This window comes from Saccopteryx bilineata, chromosome 1, assembly GCF_036850765.1.
Source record: "Saccopteryx bilineata isolate mSacBil1 chromosome 1, mSacBil1_pri_phased_curated, whole genome shotgun sequence".
NCBI classification, from domain to species: Eukaryota; Metazoa; Chordata; class Mammalia; order Chiroptera; family Emballonuridae; genus Saccopteryx; species Saccopteryx bilineata.
In genome coordinates this window covers 345,018,640-345,033,455 of record NC_089490.1, presented here as the reverse complement: position 1 = coordinate 345,033,455, position 14,816 = coordinate 345,018,640, and the positions used below count along the sequence as shown (strand labels likewise).

Sequence of the window (14,816 nt, the reverse complement as noted above, 5' to 3'; positions counted from 1 at the left end):
ATAGCCTGAGACAAATGGAAATGGGAGCACAACAACCCAATTCACAGGAAAAGCAGTTCTAAGAGGGAAATTCATAGCATTGCAGGCCTACCTCAAGAAACAAGAGAAATCTCAATCTAACCCTGCACCTAAAGGAACTAAAAAAAGAACCACAAACAAAGCCTAACATGACTAGAAAAAAGGAAATTATAAAGATCAGAGTGAAAATAAATAAAATGAGTTTGAAAAAAAAAGTTCAGTGAAACCATGGCTTGTTTTTAAAAAGATAAATAAGATTGATAAACCTTGAACAAGACTCATCAAGAAACAAAGAGTGAATACCCAAATAAAACAAAAATCCAAGAGGAAAAGTAACAGCTGATAGCACAGAAAAACAAAGAATTATAAGAAAATATTATGAACAACTATATGCCAACAGATTGGACAATCTGGGGGAAATGGATAAATTCCTAGAAACATAGTCTTCCAAAACTGAATGAAAAAGAAACAGAAAATTTGAACAGACCAATTACAACTAATGAAATCAAAGCAATAATTTAAAATCTCCCAACAAGAAATTACTGGACTGGATGGCTTCACAAGTTAATTTTACCATACATTCAGAGAAGAACTAACTCCTATTTTTTCCAAGCTTATTTTATGAGACCAACATTATTCTAATTTCAAAACCAGATGAAGACACTACAGAGAAGGAAAATTATAGGCCAATATCCCTGATGAACATAGATGCAAAAATGCTCAACAAAATACAAGCAAACTGAACCTAACAATACATTAAAAAGATTATACACCATGATCAAGTGGGATTTACTCCTGGGATACAAAATTGATACAGCATTCACAAATCAATTAATGTGGTACACCACATAAACAAAATGAAGGATAAAAATAACATGATCATATCAATATATACAGAAAAAGCATTGACAAACTCCAGCATTCATTTATGATAAAACCTCTCAGCAAAATGAGAATAGAGGGAACATACCTCAACATAATAAAGGTCATGTATGACAAACCCACAGCTAACATCATACTCAATGGGGAAAAAAACTAAAAGCATATCCCTTAAAATCAGGAACAAGACAGGCATATCCACTTTCACTATTTGTAATCAACACAGTGCAGAAAGCCCTAGCCATAGCAGTCTGGCAAGAAGAAGAAATAAAAAGCATCTAAATATGAAAGGTAGAGATAAAACTGTCATTTCTTGCAGAAGACATGATACTGTATATTGAAAACCCTAAAGATTCTACACACACATTTTTTTTAAAACTACTTGAACTGATAAATGAACAAACAAAATTGAAGCAGACTCATAGGCACAGTGAACAGATTGAGGTTTGGAATATTGGGTGAAAAAGCTGAAGGGATTAAGAAGCACAGATTGGTAGCTACAGTGGCTAGGACTTCCAGTACTATGTAAGGCACAGCATAGGGAATATAGTCACTGATATTGTAATAACTATGTATGGTGCCAGATGGGTACTGGAAATATCAGGGGGAACAATTTAAAAAGTATGATTGTCTAACCACCTGAAACTAGTGTAAAATAATATTGAATGTAAAGTGTAATTGAACTATAAAATAGGCCCTGGCCGGTTGGCTCAGTGGTAGAGCATTGTCCAGCCTTTGGATGTTCCGGGTCCAATTCCCAGTCAGGGCACACAGGAGAAGCAACCATCTGCTTTTCCACTCACCTCTCTTCCTCTCCTGCAGCCAGGGTTCGAATGGTTCCAGCAGTTGGCCCTGGGTGCTGAGGATGGCTCCATGGCCTCTCTTCAGGTGCTAAAATATAAAATAGCTCAGTTGACAAGCAATTGAGCAATGACCCCAGATGGGCAGAGCATCACCCTTGTAGGGTACTTGCTGGGTAAATTCCAGTTGGGGCACATGCAGGAGTCTGTCTCTCTGCCTCCCTGCCTCTCACTTTAAAAAGAAAGAAGAAAAAGAGAAGGGGAGACAGAAAATCTAATGCCAAGAAGACATTAGAGTGACTTGTTTGATTCAGATAAATGGAGACCTATTAGTTCTAGCTATGTATTGATAGTAATTCTTGGAGTTTGAATCCTTGAATGATAGGCAGTAACTCAGAAAATCATGTGAATAGAAATTAGGCCTTTAGAAAGTTAGACAACTGGGAGCAGCATGGTCTCTTCTAAAGAGGACTGGCTTCTGATCCCCGATTTTTGTCTAAAATAGTAAACTTAAAGTCCTGCCGCTCTGAAATGTAACTGCCTCTCATCTGTAATCCCTGTCCTCATCTCACCCATTTGTGGTGAGAATGAAATGCCATGTTAGAGGGAAAACTACTTGTGGAGAGGAAGGTGCCAAATTGGTTGCATTTTCTTTTGTGCCATGGAGGTAGGTCTTGAGGATTGTAAGAAAACAACACATAGGATTAACCTTTGACATTTTTTTTATTTTTGTCTCATCTGATCTTTAAAATGTAAGTTCCAGGTATCTGACTTTAGATAGGATTCCTCTTAAGCAAATACACAAATGTTTAAGATTTCTTTTTTTTTAAATTGTTTTATTCATTTTAGAGAGGAGAGAGAGAGACAGAGAGGGAGAGAGAGAGACAGAGAGAGAGAAGGTGGGGAAGAGCTGGAAGCACCAACTCCCATATGTGCCTTGACCAGGCGACCTCAGCATTTCCAGGTCAATGCTTTATCCACTGCGCCACCACAGGTCAGGATATAAACAAATGTTTAAAGAATTCTAATAAGGATATCAAAATAATTATAAAAGCTTAATGTGGTTGATGCCTGAAGGAATGAGGGATAGGAATTGAGTTTTAATGTAAAATAATAGTAAGAAAAAGGAGGAGTAGAAGAAAACTAGCAGGCATTTAGCTTAACTCTGTGTAGTCGGGAGGGTAACAAGTGTAAGACTCGGGCCCTGCCATCGAGAGATTTGTGAACTAGTTGGAAACAGGTATATATAATAATTCTATAAGTCTTGTTGAGGTTTGAGGATGCCCAATAAATAGCATCCCTTTCCCCCTGACATTTGGAACAACTTGAGAAAGGAGATAAAAGAGACAGACTCTAGAAAGCAGAATGTCAGTTTTATTACTGATAAAGCCACTTGGAAATGTGGCTTTAGATCCATAATAAGAATGGCTTGCAAAATTAAACGTACCCTCACCATCACAGTGTGAACTGGAGAACCCTAGGCTTTCCCCACAGAACAGGCCCTTAAATAACTACACTGCAGAGAGCAGTACCATGACTCCTACAGGAGCCTAGATGGGGCTAAACCAAGAGTACTCATGTTTTATTTTTCTCTTTAAAGGCCCTCCTCCTCTAAGAGCCAGTTAGTGAGAGGATGGGAGAGCAAGGAAAAGGAAGATACCCCAACTTTCTTGCTAATCTGGTATAATAAGCTCCTACTTACGGTTCTTTCTCAAAATTCTTTTGGCTTTTCCTGACATATGAATTATACATATTTGCATGATTTGACAGCTTTATGATATTGAATCTTCTTAACTGTGAACATCATGTCTATGTTTTCTTTTTGTTGTTTTTTTTAAAAATATTTCGGTGAAGTCTTTTAATTTTCTTTGTAAAGGAAGTCTTTTATTACTTAGTCCTAGGTAGCTTACCATTTTGGTTGCTGTTAACACATTTTTCATTATAACATCCAGCTTTTTTGTGGCTAGTATACAGGAATACCACTGATTGCTGTATTTTGGAGTGTATCTAGTAACCTTGCTAACATTAAGTACAGTAGATTGTCTTAGATTTTCTTGGATTTTCTGTATATACAGTTCTTTTTGGTAAATAATAGTGGTGTTTCTTCCTTTCTATTTTTTACAACTTTTATTACTTTTTATTGTCTTATGTTTTATTATGGAAGAGGAGCAGCAATTGTGGATATACACATCTTATTAATGATTTTAAAGAAAATGCTTCTAACTGTTCACCATTAAGTATTGTATCTATTGGCCCTGGCTGGTTGGCTCAGCAGTAGAACGGCCTAGTGTGTGGAAGTCCCAGGTTCGATTCCTGGTCAGGGCACACAGGAGAAGTGACCATCTGCTTCTCCACCCCCTCCTTTTTACCCCTTCTGCAGCCGTGGCTCTAATGGTTTCAGCAAAGTTGGCCTCAGGCACTGAAATGGCTTCATGGCCTCGCCTCAGGCACTAAATATAAATAGCTCAGTTACCAAGCAATAGACAGGCAGAGCATCACCTGGTAGGGGCTTGCCAGATGGGTCCCAGTCAGGGTGCATGCAGGAGCCTATCTCTGCCTCCCTGCCTCTCACTTAAAAAAAAAAAGAGAGATTATATTTATTTATTGCAGGTTTAAATAAATATTCTTTATTCGCCAAAGGATTTTCTTTCTATTCCCAGCTCACAAAGTTTAATCGTGAATGTGTATATTTTGAATTTTATCAAATGCTTATTCCGAATCTGTTGAGAAAATACTTTATTTGTTCTCCTTTACTATGTTAATATGATAATAAATATTAATATATTTCCTAATGCTAAACTATCTTTTTCTTTTGGGATAAACTCTTAATCTAGTCATGACATATTATTTTTTTCTATATTATTGGCTTTGATTTGCTAATATTTAAACAATATCTACATCTGTGAACTGAGATGAGACTAGCCTATAATTTTTCTTTCTCATATAAATACTTGTCTGATTTTGGTAACAAGGTTATAACGGTTTCATAAAATAAACTGAGGACCTTTCCCTTTTCTATTCTCTGGAACAGTTTGTATACAATAGGAATTATACATTGAAGGTCTGATAGAAGTTAGCGCAAACCTATTGTTTTTTATTTGTTGAAAGGGAAAGTATGGATTTTTAACTACCAATTTAACTTTTATAATGATGTTAGGTCTATTTATGTTCTATTTTTGCAATTCTAGTCAGATTTCCAGTTCTATCATATACCTAAATTCCTTTTCTCTAGGTAGGTACCTACTGAACTCTCTGTTGCCAAACCCAAAGGTCTCTTTTCTGTCCTTATCCTGTTCCACATCTCAGTAGCATTCCTACCTTCTTGAAACATTCTCCTTTCCTGGCTTCCACAATACTACTCTCCCGCGATTTTCTTTTTTCAGCTGCTCTTTCTCTGTTTTTCATATTCATCCTTACTTACTTACTTACATCATTAAATCTGGAGTTCTCTCTTTCTCTCTCTACTTTCTTCTCATGTGATCTCATTCATTTCCTTAGTTTTGAAAACCATGTATATCTTTATGGCACTCAAAGTCATGTTTTCAGTGTAAATTTCTCCTGTAAACCCTATATAGTCAAAGACCTACTGACATCTTCCCTTGGAATATCGGAAGCACCTTAGCCTCAACATATCTAAAGCTATCCTTCTACTGGTGTTTTCTCAGCAGGTGGCCCTGTCTACCCATTCATTGCTCAAACCAGGGGATCATCCTTGATTCTCTTCTTTTCTTCACTCTTAGTAGATTCAGTCTAATTCATCAGCAAATTCTGTCATCTCTACCTACAACGTATGCGTCAGATCTGACCACTTCCCACCATCTCTACCACCACCCCAGTCCAGATCACCACCTCCTCTTACCCAGACACTGTGCCAGTCCAGCCTGTTTCCCTGGTTTTACTCTTTTCCCACCTTTGTTCATTTTCCACAGTGCCAGAGTGACCTTTACAATTTTTGTAGTTTTATCTTAATCACTCCTTGTTTTCAGCGGCTAGAATAAAATCTAAGCTCTTGTTCATGGTCTGCCTGACCCCTTCCTCTGCACTGCATCTGATACCACTGTCCCTGCTGTCATGTTTGGTCACTGTCCTGGCCTCCTCTTAGTTATACGAACAAGTTCTTTCCTGACTCAGAGTCGTGACACTCAGTGTCCTTCTGTCTAGAATGTGCTCTTGCTCTTCATTCTCTCCTGCGGTGGTCCTGACCCCAACCTCTCACATAGAGGGAACAGATTTAGAAAAGGCACAGTAGCTTTATTGGCAAAGAATAGACTACCTTGGCTAGAGTACAAATTCATTTTAGAAACAGAGAATCTGGGTCTTGTACTTAGAGCTTATACAGTTTAGGAACCCCTTTTAAGAAAAAGAAGGTAAAATTACAAATATAAAATTAGGAAAAAAATTTAGTAAATATTTAAAATGAGAAACAAAATCACAGCAAATTACTGGGACTTTAGGGATTAGATCTCTTCCTTTTGAAATCTTTTTAGACAACTTACCCAAAATGCTTACATAGAAATGCATCATCATTGCAACCTGACTGCCCTTCCCCTCCTAGAATGCTACATAATTTGTAGCAACTTTCATTTGTAAGGTACAGAGAAATTAAATGACTTTCCAAGAATGGTTGACCCATGAACCTCTAGCAATAAAACTAGAATCTAGGCCTCCTGGCACTGATGTAAACCATTAAGCTACAAATTCACACACTTAAGTAGTTCCCCTCTGTGCCAACTGTGCCAAGCACATAAACACTGACTGAATCGTATGGTACCACTTTATGGTGCTCTAGTGAAAAATGGTCTGCCAAGGTGGATGCGAAGTCCCGCAAAATGAATGCTCTATAACGATCCCAAGTAAAGACCACTGCAGGAAGCCGGGCTGGAAGTTACAAATCTAAACAAAGCTGGAACAAGCACTTTCAGCCTCAGAGGAAATCTGAGAATTTCCGAGAGCAACCACGGACTAAGGAGTTACCTCCCAAGCTTGTGCTCCTTAGGGCAAAGGGTAAAAAAACTCAAGCTCCTAAGAGAGCCTCTTACATCTTTTGTAAAAGAAAACACTGCCATTTTCTGTGTGGTTGTTACCATTCACAGATTGGTCCCTGTGGAAGTGATTGCTGTATGTTCTTTTGGTGTCAAGGATTTCAAACTGGCTGAGAATCAGTGCAGTCACTGAATTCCTCCTTATGGTAAGCTTCAAAGCTACATGACATTTTATTTTGGTTTGTTTTTTTAAAGAAAAGACTGTGTGCTTAAAAGTCCTTTTTTTTTCTTTCACATTACAGAATCCTTATCTAATACCAAAAGCATCTACCTGATTAATTCTACAATTAACCTCTCTTCCTCATGAATACAGTTACATGGGGCTCAGTGCTCCATGCTGCTCTTTCCAAAAGAATTCCCCAGGTTCTCATCCCAGGATTACTAACCCCCTTGTAACTTACAAGCAGTACAAGTTTTAAAAGCAGAATCTCAGTTCGGGGTTGACTCTTGAATATTTTGGTTAAAAGCCACCAGCATGCCACTTAAAACACGCCATTTTTCTTTCTTTTATTTCTTTTCTTTTTTTTTACTACTAAGTAGTAAGAGGTCCAAGATTAAAATTGACGTGCACATGCACAGCTGGTGCGAGTGCTGAGTTATGGTTGGGGAAGAATGTACATGCGGGCTGCCTGACGGCTGCCAGTAGTAAAATGATCAGTTTGGAACCGAGTTGAAGAGATTATGTGCTGGGGTTGCTGTGAGCAGGCTGTGCGATGGGGCCCCAATGTCCAAGTCCTGGGACAGTCCCTCCATTATCTCTCTTCACTGCCCTATTACCCCATCTCAGCTCATCTCCCCAGGACATACCACACTCATTTCTTTATTTATTTATTTTTAATTATTCTTATTTTTATTTATTCATTTTAGAGAGGAGAGAGAGAGAAAGGGGGGAGGAGCAGGAAGCACCAACTCCCATATATGCCTTGACCAGACAAGTGCAGGGTTTTGAACCGACGACCTCAGTGTTCCCAGGTCAACGCTTTATCCACTGCGCCACCAGAGATCAGGCCACACTCATTTCTGACCTCAGATCTTTTCTCAGACATCTTCCCACTAGCTAGAATAGCCTGCCCTTGTCTTCGCCCTACCCAGATGCTCCTCTCCCTTCAGGGCCACTCTGCAGGCTCAGGGACAAATAGAGGAATAAGTGCGTTCCCTCAGTTGCTTAGGTTCGCTTCTCCCACCAAGTCCTACCCATTCAGCTTGGGAGCAGCTTGAGGCTGGGACTGTCTTACTCATCCTGGGGTCCCAGTCTGGCATTAAGCAAGGAGGTGCTTGGTAAGTGATATGCGTATGAATGAATCCTTTTCTGTTCAAGGTACATGAATATGAACTTGCATATTCAGTGGGCTTATAGTCTAATTGAGGCAATGAAGTAGAAATAAACAATATATAATATAAAGCATGAAGTATATACGAAAGGTAGATAAGTTATTTAGAACATTCAGAGGAGGTCATTTACTTCCTGGTGTGAGAAGTGTGGGTGAGAACCAAGTAAACTTTCATTAAGGAGGAAGCAGTGAGAGTGGACCTGGAGCACAAGAAGGATTTAGACACATGAAGCTTGGGGAAAAGGACAGAGTAGGTTAAGGAGGCAGTTGCCCAGTTATAAAGAGCCTGTAAGGACTAGGGGCTTGAATACCAACTCCACCAACTTATTGTGTCTGTGACCTCAGGCGAGTTTAAGCTATTAGCTAAAAGTCTTCTATAAAATAAGATAATAGTGCCTACCTGATAGAGTTTAATCATAAAGATTAAATATGTAAATATCTAGCATACTGCCTGGTACAGAGTAGTACTGAATGCATGGTAGCTATTATTATAAATATGTAATGGATAAGTAAATCATAGCTATTACCATATTTCTCCATGTATAAGACTCCCATGTATAAGATGCACCTTAATTTTGGGGCCCAAAATTAAAAAAAAATGTACTGCTTAAAGTTATTGAACTCAAGTTTTATTGATCTTAAAATTCATACAACTTCTCATCACTGTCAAAACTCCCATCCATTAGCTTGTCCTAATCTGTGTCTGATGACGAATCACTGTCTTTAACAATGAGCGCAAAAAACGAGGGTGAAAAAGTGGAAAATGCAAATAAAAAAATCTATGACCACTGTATAAGATGCATCCAGTTTTTAGACCCCAATTTTTTGAGGAAAAACGTGCATCTTATACATGGGAAAATATGGTAATCTGTTTTAAGAACTAAATCCATTTTTTGTTATAGGTGTTTTGTTTTTACTTTGAAATATATAGTCATCTTCTTGCATGTAAGCTATAGAATATGGTTTTTGGTCACATTTTTTAATAACTAAGAGCATAGTTTGAATCTGTTTGTACAGAGATGACAAAATATTCACCATCTCCCTCTCACTTTCCCCTATTCCTTTCAAGACCCTTTTGAAGACAGAAATAAGTATCCTACAAATCTGTTTGCCTACTTACTTTTTGGGGTACCTGCCTTCTTAGGTAACTCTCACTGTAGTTAGAAGTTATGAATAATAAAAAGTCCCTTGTTTGCAAAACTTTCCATATTTTTATTTAAGCATTGCAAGCAAGGCAAGGACAGTGATCACTGTTGCACATCTCAGAAAACAGAGACATGGAAATGTAAAGTGACTTGCCAGGACCATACGGCCATAAGTGAAGGAACTGGGACCAGAATGCCAGATTATCTGACTCCTAGTCCCATGTTTTTTTGACCGAACCATGCTGCGTATTACTTGTTAGTGATCGTTATTTCCTTTCACTGCACTTCTCCAGCACTCCTATCTCTGTGCCACTTAATTTTGAAACGCCTGTTACCTTCTACAGAAAATCCACCAAAGTCAAAACCAGAGTTCTTGGATAATACACTGCAAAATCAAGGCTGCAGTTCTGGTGAAAACATTTTTGGTTGCATATCCTACCCCATTTACCTCGGAGAAGTAGGAAACCAAGAGTCAAAAAATTTGTGAAGAACTTTTAAGACCAAAAGAAACAAAAATAATTCCTTGTTTTAACCCCGTTGGCTAAGAAACAAGAGAACTGGAAGGAAACACACTAATTGTCCTAAAACATGTTTGCCCTGTTTGTCTTCCTTGAGTTTCATGTTCTTTCTTTAGAATAAGACATGATAAAAGCAGGATTTCAAAGCTTTATACTTGGAATTTTTTATTCTAAGTTTATTTTTTCCCAACTATGAAGCTTAAACTATAGCAGCAAGTCAGTGTGGCTCTGTGGAAGGAGCACTGGGTTTGGGAATCTGAAAATGTAGGCTCCACTTCAACTCTGGCATTTTGTGTTCACAAATCATTTTGAGTATCTGTTTTTAAAGAAAGTTAATAGCATCAGACCTATTTCCCAAGCATAGTTGTATGGAGCAAATGAGATAATGTCTAAGTAGTTTATAAACTAAAAAAGACTGTGGGAAGTATTATTAAGCATTATTCATGCATTCAACAATTCATGAAGGGCCTCCTTTGTGTATAGCACTATTCAAGGAACAAAAGAAGATTCAAAGTGTAAGATTTGCCCTGCCTTTGCCTAGTTGACAGTTGTTTAGTTTATAATCTAAATGAGTAGATAAGACAAATGAGCTATTTTGAAGGGTGTATCTTATAAAAATATTTCTATATATTGTTCGGTCTTGCTGTCATGTGGGGCTCAGAGCCCGAGACTCGGCTTCAGTGTAGTCATCTGTACAGTGAAGGAAGTCAGCCATAGACTGACATATTTGATGTTTTAGGACCAAGTGTGCATCAACTTTAGTGAGCTCATCGAGGACAGAACCCTTGAGAAGGATCGTTGGCTCTTCTTCAGTTTGCTGGACTGCTTCTCCAGATTCCTTCCAGAGTTTAATGATGTGACTTTGGGAGAAGCAACTAGTGGCTTTTTGTAAGGTCATCTCACTTCAGGGGTAAAATCTCTAGATAGTGCTTCTGCGGACCTAGTCTTCCAGTCCTTTTTATAAATAGAATCAAGCTCAACAGTGTTTTTAAAGGAATAATTAAGTAGCTAAGAACTCTGGCACATTTTAAGAAAATGTTGGAGTAAACTGAGAATGATGAAAACCCAGAGCAAGTGAGCCAGTCTGCATCGGCTAACAATATAGTAGTTCTACTTTTAAGCCAAACCAGTCACCTCTGACAATGAGGCAGTAGCCAGTATTAACATTTTTTAAAAGCCTCACTTTTGTGGGGTTTTTTTTGGATTTCTCTGAAGTGAGAAGCTGGGAGGGAGACAGACTCCCGCATGCGCCCGACCGGGATCTACCTGGCATGCCACCAGGGGACGATGTTCTGCCCATCTGGGCTATTGCTTTGTTGCAACTAGAGCCATAGCACCTGCCATCCTCAGTGCCCGGGCCAACTTTGCTCCAATGGAGCCTTGGCTGCGGGAGAGGAAGAGAGAGATAGAAAGAAAGGTGAGGGGGAAGGGTGGAGAAGCAGATGGGTGCTTCTCCTGTGTGCCCTGGGCCGGGAATCGAACTTGGGACTTCCACACGCAGGGCCGACACTCTACTGCTGAGCCAACCGGCCAGGACCTAAGCCTCACTTTTTAAAAGCAAATTTACCCTCTTTCTCTCCCTCCATCATGCTTATGCTGAAATCAGAACTAACTTCTGGCAGGTTACCTGTGAGGGAATTGAATACATGTTGTCTAGCTGATGTTGGTTTTTAAATTTAGATCAAATTTGTCTTTGAAGTCTCAAGAGCACTACTTATGGAAGCTGCAGCATATACACTTGCTTTTCAGAGGACTGCTCGCAGGCTGGCATCCTGAATAGGGAAAGTGAAGCCCGGTCAAAAATAAATAGAAAAGAAAGTTTTATTGGAGTTATTTGCTCTAAGATAGCTACTTTAGAAGAAACCTTGACAAGTCATCTCATTGCCTCTAGACAGGAACACACAGGACATACCGGTATCTGTAGTATTTTAAAAGACTTTGGGGGAGCAGGCGTCTCCCATAACTCATTCCAGAGCCGAAACAGCCCTGCTTTAGGAATTCTTCCCTGTATTTAACTTGCAGGCCCGTCCTGCTGTTAACACCATTTCCGCTCCGCTTTCTGCTGTCTCCAGTCAGGATGAGGAACAGCTGGCCAGCACCCTTTGTGTGCTGGGCCTACACCAGTGTCTGTCACTGGGGTGACAGTCACCCTGGGCTTCTTTTCTCAACCTCCAGAAACCAAATCTTTACACCAAATTGAGATCTTTTTCTCTTTGTTTTTATTTGTGTCTTCTTTATTTCTTTTTATTCCTTTTGATTATAAAGTAGTATGTGCTCAATGAATAAAATTTGGAAAATGTAAAAATATATACAGAGAAGAGGGGAAAACCACAATCTGGGGGGAAAGTCACCGTCCAGTGAGTTTTGTAGGTGTTTCTTACATGGTTGAGAGCGCATCACCTGTATACCAGTGCTGTTCGCTGGAAATACAGTCTGGGCCACACATGTAAATTTAAGTTTTCTGGCAGTCACATTGAAAAAAGGTAAAAAGGAATTGGTAAATTGATTTTAATAATATATTTCATTTAATCCCAATAAAATAATAAATTGTCAATATGCAATCAGTATTTTCAAAATTATTATTATTATTATTATTTTTTTTTTTTGTATTTTTCTGAAGCTAGAAACGGGGAGAGACAGACAGACTCCCGCATGCACCCGACCAGGATCCACCTGGCACGCCCACCAGGGGGCGACACTCTGCCCACCAGGGGGCAACACTCTGCCCACCAGGGGGCGATGCTCTGCCCCTCCGGGGCGTCGCTGTATTGCGACCAGAGCCACTCTAGCGCCTGGGGCAGAGGCCAAGGAGCCATCCCCAGCGCCCAGGCCATCTTTGCTCCAATGGAGACTTGGCTGCGGGAGGGGAAGAGAGAGACAGAGAGGAAGGAGAGGGGGAGGGGTGGAGAAGCAAATGGGCGCTTCTCCTGTGTGCCCTGGCCGGGAATCGAACCCGGGACTTATGCACGCCAGGCTGACGCTCTACCACTGAGCCAATCGGCCAGGGCAGAAAATTATTAATAAAATACTTCACATTCCTTTTCACATTATGCCTCCTAAATCCAGTGTGTGTTTTACACTTAACAGCAGGTCTGCAATGCAGCCCACCCGAGGTGCCTGGGCCTGTGGCTGCAGCCGCCGCTGGGGCAGCGCAGTGGTGGGGTTGTACAGACCTCTTGTATCACATCTTAAGACTTTCACCAATGCCATTAAAATTTTTTTAGCTTCATTTTAATGACTACACAATATTTCCTGGTTTAGATTTACTATAGCTATATCCTTAGATAGTTTGGGTTTTCTGTTATAAGCAACCCTGTAGTATTCTTTTTTTACTTTTTTAAACATTAACTGAATGTTTCTCAATGCATTGCCAAAAGGAAAAAAAAAACAAATTATTCCTTTTGAATACAACTAATTAAATCCATTTATTCATAAAACAAATATATATATTCACTTAGAATCTACTGTGTTCTCTGTACTACAGGAGATTAAAAAGTAGAAACTGAACTGTGGTGGCGCAGTGGATAAAGTGTCGGCTTGGAATGCTGAGGTTGCTAGTTCAAAACCCTGGGCTTACCTGGTCAAGGCATATACAGAAAGCAACTATTAGTTGATGCTTCCCGCTTCACCTCACCCCCTCTGTCTCTCTGTCTCTCTCCCCCTCTCCTCTCTAAAATTAATATATATATACAAGTGATTATGTTAAAATTATATTAAAATCAATTATTAAATTATATATTATAAAATCATATATTAAAATTAATATATAATACAAGTGATTATATTGTCACTTGTCACTTAATGGTTTAATTACAAGTACTATAAGCTGTTTAGAGTTCAAAGAGATCACTTTAGATTGGCGTGTTTGAAGACTTAATGAAGGAGGTAGGACTTGAATTTGGCTTTGGAAGAGGAATATCCTTAAATGAATGAGGGAAGGAATTAGAAAAGCCACTCATGTATCCTGTACTAATTGTTTTTCAGGAGGGATTCTTTAGCATGTGGTGTAAGTATCAGCAGATAAGCATCCTTCTGGATCTAAAGCACTCTACTCTTAACTTCCAAGAAGGCTGTGTAGTTAATCGACTTTGCCCATCAAAAGCTGACAAGGATTGCAGTGTTAGAAATGATCACTGTCTGCCTCAGTGTGACTGAGTTCAATTTAGATATATACCCTGTGTTTCAACTTCGGAATTGTTAAAGATTATTTTATGCCTGACCTGTGATGGCGCAGTGGCTAAATCACAGACCTGGAATGCTGAGGTCGCTGTTTTGAGACCCTGGGCTTGCCCTGTCAAGGCACGTACGAGAAACAACTGCTACATGAGGTGATACTTCCTGCTTCTTCCCCCTTCTCTCCCCCCCCCTCTCTCTCTCTCTTCCCCTTTCCTCTCTAAAATTAATAAATAAAGTCTTTAATTAAAAAATCATTTTATTTGATGGTTGTTCAACAGTTCTTCTGCTAGTGGACAGCAATGTATTATAATAATAAATAATGTCATTATAGCTAAATCAGATGACTGTTACTCTTTCAAAGATACTCTTTCAAAGCATTTTGAATATATTATGTAGTTAATTTTTTAGTCTTCACAGCGACCCTGTGAATTAAGACCCATTATGCTCTGTCAGCTTACAGACAAGGAAACAAAGGCACAGAGAGGTTGAAGTAACTTACAGGTGACACAGCCATCAAATGGAAGTGCTAAGCTTTGAGCCCCGGCAGGACACGTGTAGGGCCCCTGTTTTAACCACTACTCAGTACAGCCTCCCTTATAATTATGTTGAGATTAAAATGTCTTACAACAGATTTTCTCATCTGCTAACCCATTCTTAACCTGGTGAAGAATTGTACTTGCCCTTTGAATCTTGGCCTTCCTGGGGCAGTTCTGTTACAAGTTTTTCTTAATCCATGTCCTCCCCTGCGTGGCCTGTGTCAGAGGCTGTCGTTTTATGTTTCTGTTTGTAATTTTGTTGACAAATGCCTGTCCTCTCTCACTGTGGTGTAAGCTCCATAAAAGCAGGAACCATGGCTTTCCCCCTCAATCATTATAGTATCCCAGATGCAATAATGTCTAGTACCCAG

General features: G+C 39.4%; 1 protein-coding gene across 3 annotated transcripts in view; it reads left to right on the top strand.

The window, feature by feature from the left end:
* The window catches only part of UVRAG (UV radiation resistance associated), a 361,575-nt gene that overhangs the window by 333,623 nt on the left and 13,136 nt on the right, over positions 1-14,816 (top strand). The gene's annotated exons all lie outside the window — the stretch shown is intronic.